General features: G+C 45.4%; 1 protein-coding gene and 1 long non-coding RNA gene across 2 annotated transcripts in view; one reads left to right on the plus strand and one right to left on the minus strand.

Moving 5' to 3' along the window:
• The window catches only part of LOC142567974 (tachykinin-like peptides receptor 86C), a 376423-nt gene that overhangs the window by 167913 nt on the left and 195773 nt on the right, over positions 1 to 12737 (plus strand). The window lies entirely within an intron of this gene.
• On the minus strand, positions 385 to 2829 carry LOC142568004 (uncharacterized). Its single transcript, XR_012825334.1, has 3 exons — positions 2188 to 2829; positions 1224 to 1392; positions 385 to 789 (listed from the first exon to the last, which is right to left on the minus strand). It is a non-coding gene; the product is annotated as an uncharacterized LOC142568004 (long non-coding RNA).

The following is a 12737-nucleotide window of genomic DNA, read 5'->3' on the forward strand; positions in this document are numbered from 1 at the left end:
GCTTATCCTACAAACAGAAGCAGTAATGAAGGAGAATTAAGAAAGGGGGTTAACCGAGGGGCGCGATTTTTAATAATCACATCATGAGAAGCCAACAAGCAAAGTCACCAAAGACAACATAGGGAAAATTACTTGCACTTACTAATTTAATTAAAGAAATTATAAATTAATAGCAATGTAAATGGATGAAAAAACAACTTGCTGCAGGTGGGGAATGATCTAGTTCTAGTAGTAGTAGTGGTAGTTCGTTCTAGTAGCAAATTATAAATACACAAAAAGTGGAAGGGAAAACGGCGCCGCGGTAGCTCAATTGGTTAGAGCATCGCACGCCTATGGCAAGATGTTTTCTCATCCACTTTCATTGCCATTAATTTGTCGTTTCTTTAATTCAATAAGTAAGTACAATTTCTCCTATGTTCTATTTGGAGTCTTCGCTTGTTTCTTTCCAAGGATATAAACAGAAGGAGTAGTACTGCTGACAAAGATATTCTAGGATAAAACACCATCTCTGTTCAAGACAGTAGCCTGTCGGGTGTAGCCACCCGACAGCATGCAGTGGTTAGTATTTGTAGAATATATGCTGTTTCTACCCTGCTTCTAGCTTCAGCTTAAGATAAATTATGACGGCCCCAACAATGAGTTTCTTCCATTGGATACGGAGGACAGTTGGCTTCAATGGGGCTTGCAGAACTTCAGCTATTGACCGAGGTACAACACCCAGGGTAGCAGCGGGTTTTGTGGGATACCAAAATAGGCCAAATGGTGATGCAGACTGTCACAATGACAATGCTGGAAAATACAGTATAGAGCGCATTACTACCGTTATTTCAGAAAAGCTGAGATCAACCATCAAAACGATGGCATATTTTTAATCTAAACTTGCTCATGCTAAAGTAGCTTCAGCATGCCACTAAACACTGAAGTGCTGGCTACAAATGCTAGGAAAGTGTTGCATCACAAATTGTGGGCAGCAAAAAGCTCCTGTCGCAGCTGCAACGCACCACGGGTATCTGATGACTTCGCCCATCATATTCATGCTATCTAAAACAAAAATTATATAACAGCTGAAGGAGAATAAAAATTAATTTGATTTCATTATGACATGGCTGTTTCATTTTTGTGGTTCTAAATAACACGGTGTCCGTTTCGCCATATTGTGAATGTGGGGACACGTAACATGAATATTTTTACAAAGTTTATGAAAATAAGCACAGACTAATTACCGGGTAGGTTAGTCAAGAACTTCTTCAGCGCCTAGCTTTCAGGGAAGCGAGCTGCTGCAATTCCAACAGGCAGGCACCATATCTATCGATACTTTCAGGTCTGCCAGAAGCCTACTGTGCAGCACAGGCGTTGATTTTTTCATCAGCTGGTCCTTCCAAAGCCCACATCCTGCACCAGAATGCCAAAACTTTTATGTAGACAGGGCGCTCGCGCGCTAAGTAAATTCAGTATACCTAAGCAACGGAAATGAAAAGACGTAGCACAACTAAAAATATGTCGAAATTGCGTGAATTTGAAAGCACAGTTTATGCAACGCGCATCAGCTGCTACCACATAGCACACTTAAAAAGTTAAAACGAAAAAAACAAATGGTGGTGATGGAGTATTGACAAGTGAATTTTCGGAAGATTAAAACATTGCGTAGCGCATATGGGAAGTGAGGAAGCACAGGAAATGCAGGCACCAGTGCTGGTTCGTTGACCATATGTGCTACAAGTTGAGCAAGCCGACTGACCACCACGTCTTCTAAAATAAAGTAGAGGACTCAAAAGACTCTTTTTTTTCCCAGCCTGCCGGAGCTACGCACTCAACCATATACGCATTCTGCCACATGTATACTATAACTGCTTCTCCTCTGCCGAAAGATTTCATACGCGATACTGGAATGATAGTTGGATGCAGGCGCCGATCCGTACCTTCTACATTTTCGTTTAAAAAATCGAAACCAACAACAGATTGCCGTGCCGAATCTGCCACAAGTTGCCATTAGCAAAAAAAAATATATGTTTTGCACAAGCTTATTCTGCCTCCAATATGTTTCAGGTACTAATGAATGCCTGCAGCATAAGCAACTGGAGTCAATCATGCATGTGCACATCGGAAACGGCTTATCGACAGCGCCGCGTTAACCTCAAGAAAACCGCATTAACATACTGTGCTTCCATGAAAAAATGGCTCACTCACCCATATTTTCTGTCCTGTAATTGCGTTCAGCAAACTCACCGCACCACTCGGTCTTGAAGGTAAACAAAGCTGCCCATCGACCGTTCCATCTGTGGCCTCAGAAGTCATTCAGGCTCGGTCACCATACGCAGAAGGACAGAATCACCCATCATAACCGCGTGGAACAACCGCAACGTCAGTCACCAATGAAACACCAGGAAACAAACAGCAGCGGACAAATGCCGGCGCAAATTATCTTGGTTCTGAGCCATGCGCCATGCTCTCAGCTGTTGGGATGCGACTGTTGCCAGACCTCAAACACAGCTCCCGCTTGCTCTATCAGTCGAGCGCTCACAGTGGCAGCGTTGCCGAGATAGAGTTGTGCATTGCGCCATGTAGTTGTTTGATTAGGAAGATGAATGAACTGAAACACATATTTGTCTTAAATAATGGGACTTTTAAGAAGCACATTGAAAAATAGTCTTGATATCAGACGCTTTTCTCGGTCGACACACTTCACTTAAGTCGAGGGCGCATTTTCAAGGCATCCCTTGGCGGAGGAAAGGTGAAGTAGCGTTCATGAAACGCAACGGCGCCTTGAGTGAAGGAAGCCCCGTCGCCTCGACTTGGCTGAGTCGAGGAGAAGCTTCAAGTGAAGGCGTGTTTAAGAATACGGGGGTAAGAGCGGACACTTCGAGAAATCTGTCCTCAGGAACTACGTCACGGCTACGTAACGAAATAGTGCTCTCACCAAACGCCAGAGGACGCAGGCGCAAAAAAAAGAAAATGTTGTAATGAATTCTGCTCAAACGTTTTACAAAATAATAATTATACGCCCAAATTTGGCTTGTTTCTTATACATAAAAACATAATTTATCGAAGACACCTTCCGTGCTTTTTGTTCTTCATTCGTACTGTCATCAACACCAATCACCATTCGTCCATTGAGAAGAAATAAACGATCCGTGTACCAGCGGTGCGCCAGCGGGAAGGTTCCGTGAACGTCGGCTGCGGCTGTGTTTTCGTGTGTGAGACAGGTGAGTCACGTTTTCAAGCGAAGCTTGGAGTAACTGACTTGTGAGGGCGATGAGGTTTGCCAAAACAAAAAAAAACAGTTTGTGGCTCTATATGAGGCGGCTAGACGCGAACAATGCGAAAAGCATGCCCCCTGAAGAAACGCATAGCGAGAGGCCTGTACCATGTGCTTTCTTGCTACCCCCACCGAGAACGGAATAATCTTTGTTGGTTGCGTTCCGTGAAAATCATCAAATAACGCGACGCTGCCATTAACTTGCACCGCTTCACGGCTGTGCACTGCACTGCGACTCGCAGCTTGTCAGACGCACTCGAGACGCTACGTCTCGGTTTGCGAAGGTAAACCGTTCCTGCCCAGCGCTGTTTGCGATAACCACGCTATCGCCGCTCTATTGAAATAGCCCGTGTTGGCGGACTAAAAACGATCTGCTCAAGGACGCTTAAGGTGAATATCAGGAATAGCACATTTCAAAAAAATTCCGGTCTCGAGAAAAGTGAATTCCTAACCCGCGTTTACATGATCGCGTGACGGTCCCTTCGTTGGCCCGTTCTAGACGCTGGAAAGACCATAAAATACGCCACGCCGATTCAGCCCGAGAACGGCGTTCCGGGGACGGGCGCGACCTAAATAAAGAAAAGCAGGACGTTAGGCACGCTGTAGCCAAGCTTTGCTTGCTCGTTTCCCCTATAGAGTAAGGGAACCTGAATGTTTTAATAATATTGCTTGCAAACAATGGCATGTGACATAAGAAGCAAGCGTTGTTTATTGCGTTTTGTACTGCGGCGAGGTGTGTATCTACGGCGCACGGACGGACGGTGGTGTATACGTCCGTACGGTTTGTTTATACAGAAAAGTAACGGTGGGTAAAAGTCCCCAACGACTACTGCATGTACTTATTGCGGCGGCCGTGTTGGGAAGTACTGCACATTCTAGTAACTTTCGGTTCCTTAACATCTTTTCGGGGCGGAAATCATTGCACAAGGTATTGTGGCGTAGGCGTGGCGTGGCGCGCATTTGAACAAAGGCGTCGTATTTGGACGTTTCGGATTTATCTTTACCACGCTTATGTGAACTGCTATTTTGCTTACCATTGTACTCATGATACTGAGTACGTAAAGGTGTGCCCAAAAGTTCACAGGCCGCGACGCCATGCGATTACGTAGGATGGCGGCCTGGGAACTTTTGAGCACCCCTGTACGGGGTCTTACCATTTATCCTTGTAAGTCCGAGTTTTATGGGTCAGAGGTCAGAATGTGTCGGTAGTTTCATATTGTGCATCGCTATTCATTCAAAGCGGTTTCCTGGTACAGTTGTGACGTGTACATACGTTTTTGGTAATTAATGAAGCGTGAACTAATTGACATTTTCAGACCGTGCTGAGGCCATGCCGTACGGCGGTCCAAACTACGGCAGCTACTGTTGTGTGTCGTGGTGCTTTAACAACGGCAGAACGCAGAAGAAGCCTATCTTGCCTTGGAATAAAAACATTGCGGAAACTTTCTCTTTGATACATATGACCGCTTGTACCTGAACACAGAAGACAAGCGCGATGGATAAAGCCGTAGCGATTTATGATTACCTCTATCTCCATCTGCTATAACTTAACCGAAATAAAAATTGCGTCACGACCTCAATTCACACCGAATATTGAACTCGGCAAAATAGGGAATCGCTAAACCAAAACGACAAATAAAATTGTTGCCATTTGGGTGACTAAAAGTGGACTGAAATGACAAGCTTCCGCTACAGCCTAACGTCGGTTACGCGGGGTAATCCAAATTTCGCCCCAGCGAAACCGAAACTGGAAGTGCAGGCCAGTTGCTCTCACCAACTGCCAGGCGCGCTAGGGTCGATTGAGCCGCTTGAGTGTATGGGAGTGTCCACTCTTTTTTTTCTTTCTCTATGGCCCACCACCATAGCCACTGAGCACCCACGGCGGGTGACAGGAAAGTAGTGAGCGTCGAGTTTCCACGAAAGGAAGCGCAAGCAAGGCCGATGACGATTATCTTGTGGGACAAATATAGACCCCAAACAAAGGGCGCAATCGTTTTACGCTCTGAAAAAACATATACACCCTTTGGGGTGCATATCTGTCACACAAAAATAATATTCTGCCTTGCTTGCGTTTCGTTTTTTTGAAAACGCCGCGCCAGCTACTGTCCTGTCGGCAATGCTATGTCATGCTGATAACGCGCATGCCGTTCATTACTTGGAAGTACCGGGCTCGCAGGTTTGAAGAAAGGAAATGCGGGCAAGACAGATGACGTTTATTGTTGTGTGGCAAGCTACGACTGAAAGAGTGTAAACTTTTCTTAGACGGTAAGAGTGCGGTATAACTCGTTTAGTGTTCAGGCGCCGTATAGAGTTGACGGTGAAACGCTGCCCCTTTCAGTTGCCTGTGCGTTGGCCGGCCAACGTGTGCCGCGCATGCCGCCGCACGGTAAACAACAAGGACAACAAGCGGGTTCTCGATGCGTCGCCTTTGGCAATTATCACTTTCAGGCTACAATGAGCGGCTGAGAAAGCGGAGCATGATGGGGCGAAAACATTGGCCGATATCACTTCGCCATTATTTTGACGGCAAGTTGTTCCCAAGTGCACTCAAGGTGTTCACATGAGCACGAGAAAACAAACCATGCCAGTCAGCGCAACTGCACTCTAAAAGAAGTTTACACCTTTTGGGGTGTATATCTGCCACACAACGATAATCGTCATCTGCCTTGCTTGTGTTTCTTGAAGACGCCGCGCCAGCTACTTTCCTGTCGGCAATGCTATGTCATGCTGATAACGCGCATGCCGTTCGTTACTGGAAAGTACCGGGCTCGCAGCGTTAAAGAAAGGAAATGCGGGCAAGACAGATGCCGTTTATTGTTGTGTGGCAAGATACGACTCAAAGAGTGTAAACTTAGTGTTACGTAACCAATGGCCTGTCTGTTAAGGTCTGAGCCAGCCCGAGTGCGAGGCGTAAGGGGACTGGACGCGGACGGGTCCGGTAGGCGGTACGCAGCTAGAACTCGCTTTTCACGCGCTCTACTGTGTCGCCTCGACGAAGGCTTTTGCTGCCATTTCAAATAAACGAGTCCAAATGAATACATGTCAACGTTGTCATTTCGCTTTCAATTACACTTTACCGACCGAGTAATATAGAAATAACTGTCCGATTGTTTCGTCAGTGATAGCAGACATGCGACACTTTCACTGCCTGAGGATGATTTTTTTTTTAGGTGAACTGATTTGTCTTAGTAGACCATCTGTTACGCTTAGTACAAAGCAATGTGCCTGTTAAATAACTCGCAGATTCTTTGATCCAGTGTTTTTCTTAACAAACTTGATGACAGCAGCAAAGATGTTCACATAGTGAAGAGTGTCTAAGCGCGCATTCTGCAATTACTGAGCTGTCGATACAAGCGCTATTTAAATATTATCAACTGTCTGGCATGATGAGCAACATTTCTGATGCAATTATTGAGAAACTTATGAGAAGCAAAATCTGTCCGTGTTTTATCAACTTTCAGGGAAACGCGATATGAAATCGGTTTTACATCCTTCGTGCGACTACGCTTCTTAAACGAAAACTGTAAACAACAATACAAAAATTACTTCGGCTTTACTGGCGTCTTTTTTCGGGGTAAACTGTCACTGTTAAGGACGTGCGGCGAATCACTCTGTATTGAATAAATAGTAGCCAGAAGGAAGCGCTCAATATGTGTATCGTTGACCTAATAAATGATCACGCAATGTGCAAGTGTCACCATATAGCGAGGAGAGCAAGGTATGTTGAATGCCAGGCTATATTGCCAATGGTCGTGCTTGATGCAGTGATCCTTGTGGAAACGTCAGAGTACACCTGCTGTGATTCACAGTGGGGGCTTTTACTGAAGTTTGGTCAGCCTGCTAATGAGTGTGAGTGAAAACTCGCATGCGAAACAGCATGACGCGATTATTTCCAGGCAGGTTTTATGATCAGACGCCTTCGTCGTTGCCCGTTATTCTATAACCTTGTCGATAAACGTGCAACGATTACGCCTTTTGGAATGCTATTACTTTTTTTTTTCAGACGTTGTTGTAGTGGCCTCCTTTATGGCAGTACTAAAGCACATATTTTCTCAGCTGCGACACGATACCGCCAAAAGTAATCCTGTGAAACTGAGACACTGAGCATGACTGATAAATAACAGGCCGTGTTGTGGTTTTACATAAATCTAAAATTATTTGACAGTTATTCTATGTCTCCTTTATTTATGACGTCTGGGTTGCCACAAAGGTGTGTCTTTGGATGCGGTGGAAGGATATGAGAAGTGTACGACTGGCCTCCAAGCGATGGACTCGCTATTGCTGCGCCCTTTGGGGGACAGATGGCGCGAGAGACCAGGCTTGGCCGTCGGCTTGGCATATGCGCATTACCCAAGCGCCTCCAGGTACAATAAATAATAAAACGCGTCCTGATGCTCATTTTCGTGCATTGTATTTCTTTTCGAGTGCCGGTTATGGACTTTCTATGCTGAGCAAAGCGTTAACGCGAATGTAGGCGCGCATAAATGGGCATCAAATGAAGAATAACATATTTAGGTATCCCGGGGGGGGGGGGGGGGACTGCTCCATTCGGCGGTTTGTGGCACGTCAATTTACCCCCTTGATGTAACGTCGACAACCGCAAAATTAAGCTGGAAGTACAAATTCTGAAGAGCCAGACGCCTATGCTAGACCCCTAGTAAAATGACAGTGCCGGGCAATTGAAGAAAGGCACATATACTTCCACATGTCAGCGTAACACGCAGATGTTGCACGCACACCGTCTCTGGCGTGATTTTATCCCGCTGGACACGAAGCAAAGACCGCTTTGTGCAAGTGTTTATGTGGAGATGCCATTTTTTGGAATTGTAACAACCTAATGCATGGCAGTTTCACTTGTTGCGTTTAAGAGTGGCTCCCGCAGATCAAATACTCTAAGAGAGCCTCGTCGGCCATTTACTGTTTTTTACGCTGATGCACTTCGTGTATCCCGTATTCTTGCGTAGATTTGAAAGCATGGAACCTGGAAAACCTGCCTTGGCTGTTGTACGAGACACTGACTAAAATGTATTATTTATTTATGAATAATTAAGTGCCCTTCATAAAGCAAGTTGGGAATTTTCAGTTTTCATGCCGCCACCTTCTGATCCAATTTTTTTTTAATCATGCTTGGTTACTCTGAGTTTTTAGGAGGATGAGCCCGTCATTACGAAGTTGTGCAGACGTAGCAATAAAATGAGCCCGTTCAGGCACGCATGTTCCTTTTGGACACGAAAAAGTGTATTCACGATAACGCCACTAGTAGATAGAGTTTTCGAATTGAACTCGTGTGATTCAATGTGACGACTTAGAACCACTAAATCGCGTCATTGCTTCGTGGGCACCTGCGAGAGGGCAGGCGTCCACTAACCAGAGATAACATGAGGGTTTGCAGAGGGCCCTAGCGCGCGGACAGTACTGAGGTTGCGGGCTGCAGAACATGTGCTAAACGAACATTCTGTTGGTGAGGTAAAACATAGGAAAACACTCTTACGCATTGCAACAGTTTACTAGATTGGTGTTCTGCGCTGTACGTTCATTCTACACGATTTGGTGCTCGAAGTGTCTCTTCTTGTTTTTGCAGGCATAGTATGTCAGCTATAAAGTAATTGATCCTCCCTCGGGATTGCAAGCACTGCCGATACGACCATCTTTTTTTGCCTCAAAATAAAAAAAAAACGGAAACGAGAACTCCTCATTTCATGACTTGTACCCCGTATTACAACACGAGACAAATTTTTTAACCATTATCTAGAAACTCGACACATTGCTGGGAAAGGGAGCAAAAAACGACCGAATTGCTCTAATTTTCCCATTTTTTTCAATGAAAAAGACGTGCCACCGCGGACCCCCGAAGCCCTCAAACTTCGTAAATAGCGACGCGCTTTGAAGAAGGCCTCCTCCTCGCGCGCTCTCGCCGCGACCTGTATACTGGCGTCACGTTGGACCTCACGCCAACTTCGTTTGCTTACGATCGCGCGCCTCCGTCATTCATACTTCAGAAGTGTCGACCGACTGCGAGGAGCGCTTGCTTGCGCCGTTAGCCTACAGAGTGGGTTTGTTTCTTGTTTGCGAAAGCCCTGAACAAAGTTTTTATGGCAAGTGCGGCGTCGCTTGGCAGCGTTTTCCATCAGAATCAGCTGCAGCGCATTCGGATGTCGAAACAGATTAAAAGAAGGCAAAAAGTGTGTTCGCGAGATGTTCCGGAAAGCGCGACTGGCTAAGAAGAAAGACGTGGGATCAATGAATTCGGAGGGAGAACTTCAGAGCGACATCCTTCATACGCTATACTCGCAGTTGCGAGTCCGTCATAGTATAGCATGTGCCGAGGCTTGCTTAATTAACTGCAGGCCATAACGTAGTAGATATGACACAGTACATTGAGCATTGAGTACATCCCCATAGTTGTTGAACAGGACAATGCTATCTCTGAACCAAATTTAGTTGACATATTCTGCGTTGGTTCGCACTCCTAAGCCCTCTCAGTCTAATAGCTTGAATACTTCTATGCACGCAATGAGTTCTGTGGCAGAGAGTGTCCCCCTTGCCTGACCCGCTTTTTTATGGGTAATTTTCTACTTTTCTTGTGGAGAAGTCGGGTAGCTGTGATACCTTTGTAGGAATTTGTAGAGATGATGAAATACACTGCTGTAAGTGCCGTCACATTTGAGGCCTTATGAAGCCCTGCAAATCTTTGTCTCGAAAAAGAGGCGAAAACCCTCAATATGAGCAAAAAACGGAAACGACAACTTCTTGTTTCATGTCTTGTACCCCGTATTACAACACGAGACAATTTTTTTTAACCATTATCTAAACACTCGACACATTGCTGGGAAAGTGAGGGAAAGGGAGGGACTCTAAGAACAAGCTAACCATACTTGCATATATGAAAGCCAAGCTGACTATATTTCTATTGTCGTAGCCCTGCACACATAGGGAGGGCCTGCGATCTAATGCTACATTCATTAACGTAATTTCTTACTAAGCTATTTACGTCAGAACATCAGCTTTGTGAAGCAAGTAATATGCAAGGTAATAACGTTCACCGACAATTAGGTTATTACATTATACGAAAGTTCCGTGCAGCTCTATACGCGTCTTCATTTCCCGATATATTGACTGGCGTGGACAATCTGTATCGTGCCGCGTGTTGTCTGACATGATATGTGCACCCTTATATTAGGCATAGTCAGGCCAGACAACATTATAATACCGTTATTTCTGATTCTAAGACTTTTTTTTTTGCCAATAGCCATCCTCCAGCAATGGAATATTACCGGGCTGCACCACATAGCCTGTCTGTCAGGCGACGTTACAGAACCGCAAACACTCACCAGGTTAAAGTGACCTGTGGGTAATATAAAGATACACTAATATGCCGAACAAAAGTGTTTCTTTTTCAGTAAAGGCGGCGACTGTGCCGTTCCAAAAGACATAAAACTTGACTGCCAGCTGATGGCTACCGCACTCGCCACCAGTCAGCGCTTGCCCTTTCTCGACTTGTTCTTTGTCCTTACTGCGCTATATGCTTTCTGTATTACGACGAATAACGAACAAGCCCACACCTATTTCCTTCTGAAGTACTCGGAGTTGCATGCGAGAGTAGATTCCTTTGCGTATATTATAAAAAAAAAAAAACATGTGGCTTCGCAGTATAACGTTGTCGAGGCCTTTCGGCACGTATGTGACATCGACCTGCAAACTTTTCTTCGCTGAAGTCTTACTGCCAGACGCATGCCGATGCCAGTTTCGACCCGCCACCGCTGGCTCAGCAAGGGGAAGCGGGCCAATAGCAGACAGTGGCGGCACCACTCTCTTCCCTAGATTGTCTACTCGACTGCACTTACTAGGACTTACCGGAACCATTTCCACTTCTGCGTGGGCATCACCTCTTACCCGCCACGAGAAATCAGAGAAAACCGGAAAAAACTTGTCGAGGTATAGGCAACGCTGTTCGCTTGGAAAGCAAACATAAGTGACCTCCTATATACGAGAAGAGCCTGTGACTGGGCTGGTCACCGCCTAATGCCTGCGTCCGTGGTTACGGTAAATTCGACGTCAAAATTTTTGGAGTAAAATCAGAATGGAATATTCTCACGTTGTATGACTCCTAGTTGCCAAGGTGGCTTATATCACTGAGTGTAGGGAAAACGTCATTGGTATCTCTTTCGCAGGCGGTATCCTTACATGGCTCGTAATTGTGTTTCTAGCCGTCAGCGATTTCTTTTGCCACTTTAATCAAGTATTTATAACTTTTTAACGTAACTCTAATGACGAAAAAGACGAAAAATCTGTAGGGTCTAGAAAAATAAAGAGCGTGCATAGACAACAAAAGCCTATACGCTTTTGGATGGCGCGCCATGTTTAAGCATAAAAGAAAAAGAAAGGTACATAAAATTCTCTGCATCAATATGGTTTATAATTGCGAGCAGATTACGTTCAGAGCATACACGATATTTAATCGTGTTTTTCTCGTTGAGTACGGCACGAGAACGCTAAATATAATGTTGCACAAGGAAAGGAGCAGAGACAAACAACGCTGCATGGAGCATATCAACTGCGTGTGGAAACAGCTGTAGTGTAAATGAAGCAGCGGGAGAAGGTGCCGTTAATATAGGCGAAAGCGCCGCGTCGTGGCTGGTGAAGACTGTGGGGATTCTCACCTGCGAGGGTCTTTGGGAACTAGACGCGACAGTGCATCAAGGCCACGTCAAGCTAAATAAACATCATGCCACGGCAGCGTGGTATAATTCCAACCAAATATGTAGCGCTATTTTATTTTTGGCATATGATTTTCTTGCTCGAAGATGACGGACGGCACGGAGCTAGAGCATAAGTGAGCGTATATACAAAAAAAAATAGCGGGAAGGAGAGAGAAGAGGAAAGCGAGAGTTTATCTTCCGCATTGCTAAAACACGTTCACGCTAATGAATAGCGATGCGGCAAGCTCATTCTGGTTCCCTTCACTTTACCGAAGGAACTGTGGCAGGCAGAACAAACTTGTGACGCTGAAAAGCTCCGAAAATGCCCCGGGGTGCATTCGCGTCCGCGCCTTCTTCACGCGCTACTGACGAACTTCATTTACGCCGCGCCAGTAAGATGGTTCTTTCAAGAGGGACGGGCGCATAACTTCGCGGAGTTGCTACATCCTGAAAGGGTGCTCCTTTCTTTGGAATCCGAAGAATAGAACCCACTCAAGCAAGCTTTGCCCACTGGCATCATTCCGGGTCCTTTCACGCAAAGGAAAATTGCACGCTTCAAGGGTGTTTCCTCATGTCTCTAACTAACCCTTTACACCCACACTCTTAAAGCAGTTGTACCCTTTGGGGTGTACGTTTGTCCCACAACAATAATTGTCATCTGCCTTGCTTGCGTTTCATTCCTTGAAACCTCAGCGCTCACTCCTTTCTAGGGTTGGTCATCTCAATGAACGATTAATGGATTAAACGTGTCCCGCAAGACGATTATTCTTCATCGATGTACG

The sequence above is a fragment of the Dermacentor variabilis genome, unplaced genomic scaffold, assembly GCF_050947875.1.
Source record: "Dermacentor variabilis isolate Ectoservices unplaced genomic scaffold, ASM5094787v1 scaffold_15, whole genome shotgun sequence".
Taxonomy (NCBI): domain Eukaryota; kingdom Metazoa; phylum Arthropoda; class Arachnida; order Ixodida; family Ixodidae; genus Dermacentor; species Dermacentor variabilis.